This window comes from Mycteria americana, chromosome 4 (assembly GCF_035582795.1).
Source record: "Mycteria americana isolate JAX WOST 10 ecotype Jacksonville Zoo and Gardens chromosome 4, USCA_MyAme_1.0, whole genome shotgun sequence".
In the NCBI taxonomy this organism is placed as follows: domain Eukaryota; kingdom Metazoa; phylum Chordata; class Aves; order Ciconiiformes; family Ciconiidae; genus Mycteria; species Mycteria americana.
The window spans coordinates 27,703,172-27,709,171 of record NC_134368.1 but is presented as its reverse complement, the minus strand read 5'-3'; the positions used below and the strand labels follow the sequence as shown (position 1 = coordinate 27,709,171).

The 6,000-nt window shown below is 49.9% G+C and overlaps 1 protein-coding gene across 1 annotated transcript in view; it reads left to right on the top strand.

Annotated features, from left to right (window-relative positions):
• The first annotated feature begins 701 nt into the window (after positions 1–701).
• Positions 702–6,000, top strand: part of APBB2 (amyloid beta precursor protein binding family B member 2) — a 200,741-nt gene continuing 195,442 nt past the window's right edge. Inside the window, exon 1 of the mRNA XM_075499973.1 lies at positions 702–804. The gene's annotated coding sequence lies outside the window, so the exon portion shown is untranslated. The remainder of the gene's footprint in view (positions 805–6,000) is intronic.

The window sequence follows — 6,000 nt, the reverse complement described above, 5'->3', positions numbered from 1 at the left end:
TGCCTGGAGCGCTACGCTGGAGTCAAACACCCTCCTTTAGTCCACAACTGGAGGGGTTCGCTGATGTTCATCAGCCACATGGGCATTTAACCCGCCCCCATGTTGCTACCGGAGTCCATATCCAGCGTGAAAAACAACCCAGCCTTCTAGGTGGGCTTCCAGACCTACTGGGCTATCTCTGGCTCCCGTTATCGCTGGAGGAGTCCTGGGGTACACCAGGTGGCATTTCGGGAGCATAATTGCTATTGCCTCACCTTGATCAGGGTATTAGTACATTTGCCAACACGAGCCTGACTCTTCTTTTTTCCCCCTAAGGAAAAAAAAATGATTTTTCTTTTTTTTCAGGGGTACACCTGCCCCCACGCATAAACCCTACTCCCTCACACGAGGACAGCTGCTCTGGAAGCCACCGATGAGCTGCGACTGAAAGTCCCCCAGTGCCGCAGCGCTGAGGGGGTACCGGCCGCAGCCCGGGGGTCAGTCGCGGGGGGAGCGGAGGCCGAGGGCCCCAGCTGCCGCCCCGGCCCGGCGGCGGGCACACAACATGGCGCCGCGGCGCCCCCGCGTTTCGCCTCGCCTCGCCTCGCCTCAGCTCGCCCCGCCCGCCCGGCCCCCTGCGGGCCGCGGCTCTGGGCGGTGGCCGGGGCGGAGGGAGAGGAGGGGCGGCGGCGGCCGGCGGCCGGAATCGTTTCCTGGGTAAGCGCAGCGGGCTGGGAAGCGTTTCCGGAAGGCTGGCCGCATCCCGCAGCGGGCTACGGGCGCCTCCGGGGCGGGCGGCGCAGCGCAGAGCGGCGCGGCAGGCAGGTGCGCTCCGCGGCCGGGCCAGGAGGAAAAGGGCAGAGCCGCGCAGCGTGTCCCGCGGCGGCGGGGCTCCCGGTGCGCGGCCGCCCGCCGTGCCGCCGCTCCGGTCGGCCCGCTGCCGGTGCGAGCGGGCGGGAGGCCGGGGGAGAGTCCCGCTGCCCTTGCCCGGGGCGGCTCCGGCGCATCCCGGCCTCGGGCGTGCGGGGCCGGGGGCGGCCTGCGGCTGCCGGCTGCCGCCGCCGGCCCGCCGCCCCGCTCCCGCTGCTTTCCGCCGTCGTGCAGAGGTGCTGCGGTGCTGCCGCTGCTGCAGGGAGCTGGCCGGAGCGTCGGTGCGAGCGTGGGCTTCCCTCCCGCGGGCGCGAATGGGAACGGCGGCCGGGCTTGTTCTGCTGCGGGGGGGCGTGTAAGCATGAAAAGTGGCAAAAGTGCCTGTAGAAGTAGCTTCTTTTTTTTTTTTTTTTTCTGTGGTTATTAGAGTGGGCTTTGCGAGTTCAGCTCTGTGATTAAATCATACTTGAGATTGCACGCGGGGTTGCACATGGTACTGTGCAAAAATACAGTATGCGGAACAAAACCCTGTTTAATCCCACTTGAAGTTCTCAGGAATTCGCTTGGGTCCCGCGACGGCAACGGAGCTACTTCTAATTGCGGCTAGAGAGAGAATGAGTTCAGACAGATGAAATGGGAAGTGTAACGGTTCGTATTTGTACTTCATTGCTTTGCCTGCTTGTTTGCTATGTTTTATAATTCTTGTCTGGGCTCCTGCTTGCTAGGGAGGATAAGTGCAGTTCTGTGCTTTGAACACAAAATAACTAAAACCAAGAAAAAACCCAAACCTGCACTGGTGATGGACTGGTAGGCTTTTTGTGTTGTGGATGCTGTTGGTAGCCGTACAGGATAACGGTATCTGCAGTAAGTTGTGGAGGATAACAGTATCTGCAGCAAGTTACAGTGCTTCACCTAGGATCTGCTGTATTGCCCCAGAAGCTGAGGTACGGGTTGCTGCTGAGCTGCTGCAGGCTTGCTGTGTCCTCTGGCTCACCAGTGTATTCCTCTAGTTCGTTCTAGATCTGACATGTCATCATCCTGCCATCTAGTACTCTGGTACTTTCTGAAAGCTTGAATGAATTGTCTGTCTTGTGCTCAAAACTGTTTTCTGCCTGCATAATTGCATTTGGTTAAAATAAGCGTGCAGATGTCCTAGCCCTTAAAGGGAGAGACATCCTCTTACGGTGACCTTGGGACAAAATCTTGGCTCATTAACTTCCTTGCGTGGAACAGCCATGCTGAGTGTGAATATTTTTGTTCTGCATTTATAGTGATGAGTGTTTGATGGAATACTTTTTGGCTTGTATTTTTGGGTTTTTTGGCCACTTAAGGGAAATCAAGTTTTGGAGAGAACTCTTCAGGAGGAAGAATAGTTTTATCGTGTGTTATGAAGAATATATGACTTGGCTGTAACAAGGAGGAAGATTCTTGGCTCTGAAGCAGCAGGAGTGAATGTGCCCTTCCCGGTGAAGGAGGCATCTAAGTAGTAGACCACAACAGTGTGGGAATCATTTCCTAGGAGAGGGGATGCATGACTTGGAAATCTGGATTATTTCTTTTGTTTTTCAGTTCTATAGCTAAGTCAGGAACAGTGACAAAAATGGTCATTTTTGGTGGGGCATTGGGTGGACTCTGCTGTGCCCTTGGTCAGGAGGGATGGTGACTTCCTTAGGAAATGCCTGAGGAGCCTAGAGAGGGCTGCTACAGGGTTTGAGCTGAAGAGAGTGGTGATTTTGGGAGCTAGTTAGGAAGGAATTTGAGTACTTGAGATTGCCTACTGTAAGGATTTTTTTAAGCAGAGGCTGTGAAAAACTAAAATTCTGATAGTTGGTAGGTAATCAATTGATTACATCTCTGTCATCTGTCAGATGGCAGATCTATGCACTTTGGAAGCTCTGACCTAGGATGTGCAGTTACGCTTGAACATATCATCCACGCTGAAAACAAACTATATGATGTGTACATCTCTTGCTAGTAGAAGATGATGTCTTGCCTTTGTTCCCTGCTGTGAGCAAGGAGCTCTGCTGCTGGGAACAGCAGAGCAGGAGATGTGCTGGGTGCGTTAGCTCGTCTCTGACCAAGCTGCTGCTGTCCTGCTGCCATGGAGAAAGTAAAGGCGACGGTAGAGCTGGCAGGGAGGGGTGGTGGGATGGGTGTGAGCTCCTGGGGAGTGCCAGGCATAGGTCCTCTCACCTGTGCTGTGGGTGGGACAGGTGCAGAGAGGGGCTGGGGGAAAGAAATGCCAGTTTTTCCAGAGAAGACAAGGAAAGCCTGGCTTGTTTAGCCTAGCAAATGAGGCCTGAGAGGGGATATGATTGCAATCTGCAAATACAGCAGGGATATAAACACTAGAAAGGGAGAGGAGCTATTTAAGCTAAAGAACAATGTTGGCACAAGAACAAACAGATATAAACTGGCATGAATAAACTTAAGCTGGAATTTAGACAGTTTCTTCCCTAAATGGAGTGAGGTTCTAGAACAACCTTCAAATGGGAGAAGTGGGAGCAAAGCCCCTAACTGGCTCTTGAGGATATATTGAGGAAGCTGATATCGTGTGCTTGGCTGTGGCAGTAGGAGATGGGGCTTGGTGACTCAGGAAAAGCTTTTCTGTACGTCTGAGTTAACTGAATATAGATTTTCTGCGCTAGTGTTTCTTATTTTTAAAATCTGACATTCAAAACTGGCATAAAAATAAAATGCTTGCTTTACAATTTGTATCGCTACTTAGAAAGGTTTGTGATGTGTTTAGTGGCCACTTTCTGAAATGTTTTGCAAGTTAGTTTTTTTCCCCTCCAAAATAATCAATGTTGGCTTACAGCTGCATCTAATTGTGTGGAAATTCCTTTTTCTTTAAGTCAAAACTGTGCAAAACGAGACTATACATTAGTGTGTGTGTGAGCTGTTTGAGCTTATTATCCTTTGGATTAAAAAATGAACTGCAGAAAACCTTTTTTATTCCTATTGAAGTAATTCATAAATCCTCTAAAAAAAGGAGTTTTTTGGGGGGCTGTACAGCAGACCCAGATGGTGTGAGCAGAGACCAGTGCTCCAAGCTATGCTGTGACTGGAGGACTGGAATAAATTAAGTTTAAAGCAAACTTGAAAACAAGTCTAGTTGAGCTAGTTGTGCATGGGGTTTGTCTCATTTGCTGTTATGCAGAACAGCTGAGAGTTATCTAGTGTGGTGGTTGCAGTAGTTAAACTTGTACGGAAGTCTGTAGTCGGTTCTAAAAATATTATGTGTGCAACAGAATACAACAAGCTGCGGATGCTATGTAATGGGTCCTATGACTGTCAGCAGTACCTGACCGCTTCTAGGAGGTGTAATAAGTATAGAAATGAAAGAGCAGCTGTGATGGGCCAAACCAAGGGTTCATCTCTGTAGCCCAGTATGCCACACAGGACTTGAGCAAGCTACATGGTGGCTGGTTTCACCTCCAAGCAGCACCTTGGAGATGCCTCTAAGTGCTTCTGCATTGTTTCCTTGCCCTGTAGCAGAAAGTGATCTCTTGCCATCAGGAGGGATGAGATGCTCTTGCAGGCTGACTTATACTTCAGGCTAATCTGTTGCCCGCTGAAATAAAATGTGAGAAAATTAATCAAGGAGAGGTTAAAATGGGTGCATTTATGATGTGCTTCATTGACTCTGTGACTCACATCCCTTTTGCAGGGAAAAGGAGACCTTGGGACATGTACATCTAATGCATGAGGCTGCAGTTCCTCTTCTGGCTCCTCCAAAGCCTCTTCCTGAGCTTATGGGTGTTTTTTTGATTTATAGCTTTCCTATCTGCCACCCTATGAAAGAATGGGATTTTCTTGCCAGCCTCCTCCTGCCCCTGTCTGAGCTGGCCACAGCTCCGTAGGCTGATGGGCTCCAGACTTGATGGGCAGGATCCCAGGATCTCTGCCTGTTTCTCTTTCCTTGTCTCATTATGGGTCTGGGCAGAGGACTAATCACTGCTGTCCCCAGAGCTTTAAGGAACAGAGGGTGCTGTTGGGATGCTCTGTGTAGTGTCCTGCTTTAGTTTCCTATTTTTTTTAACCCTTTACCTTCAGCCTGCTCCCTTTTTGATCCGTTGTCTTCTGCAACCTCTCCCCCGCCCTGCCCTATAAGCAGATGCCCAAGGAAAAATCAGAACAGGATGACCTTACTGAAAACCTCTTCTACAGATGTTCTCTGAGCCTCTGGCTGTTCTCAGCTTGGGGTTGCCAGAGCTGGGTGCACCCTTTCACTGTTTCGAAACATTTGGTGGCTTTTGGTTCCAAATGCTTCTCTGGTCTGTCTGCAGCCCCCTGGGACCTCATTGCAGCCTCCATGGCCAGGAGTGCTGCTTGTCTGTGGCTCTGCTTCTGGCTGTGTAAAGAATTCCCTCCTTCTGCATGTTCTCAGCTGGCTTCCTTCATTTGGCGGCTCTTAGCTCTTGTGTGGCAGAGGTGGTTAGTGATCCTGTGTTATGCCACTCATGATTTTGTAGGCCTCTGTCTTCCTCATCAAGTTCGCTTTTGACCTGCCTGAAGAGTTGCCTATTCAGATGTTCTTTGTATGGAAGCCATTCCGGAATGTGAGCATCCCTTTCCAGGAGTCTATCCCAGTTCTACACGTCCTTTTAGGATGGGAGGATCTGGGCTATATACAGTTTTCAACATGTAGGTGAGCTAGACAGTGGCATAACCATGTTTTGTTTTCTTTCTCAATGATTTGTAATGTTTGATTTGCTTTTTGGACTGCTAGTGAGTTAGTTTCATGAATCTGTAAAATTGTAATGTCAAGATGTTGCTCAGGAGTACGTCAGTTTGGAATCCCTCAGTTATGTATAGCAGTGGTTGTGTCTTTCCCATGTGCATCTTCTTATACTTCTTGTGTTTATTTGCATTAGCTTTCCTCTGCAGCGTTATCGACTCGGGTCTCCCAGGATTGTCTGGAATTCCTCGCATCCTGGCCTTGCTACCACAATACATTTTTTTGGCATCAGCAAACTTCCTCAGCTCACTGCTCATTCCCCTTTCCTTGTCTCACGTGAATGTGTCAAACAGCCAAAGTCTGAGCACGTGTCTCTGCTGAACTTCACTGGTGACTTCTGTTCCCTCCAAGAAGAGACTGTTCACTCTTATCCTTACCCTGTTTCTATTTTTCGACCATCTATCTTTCCA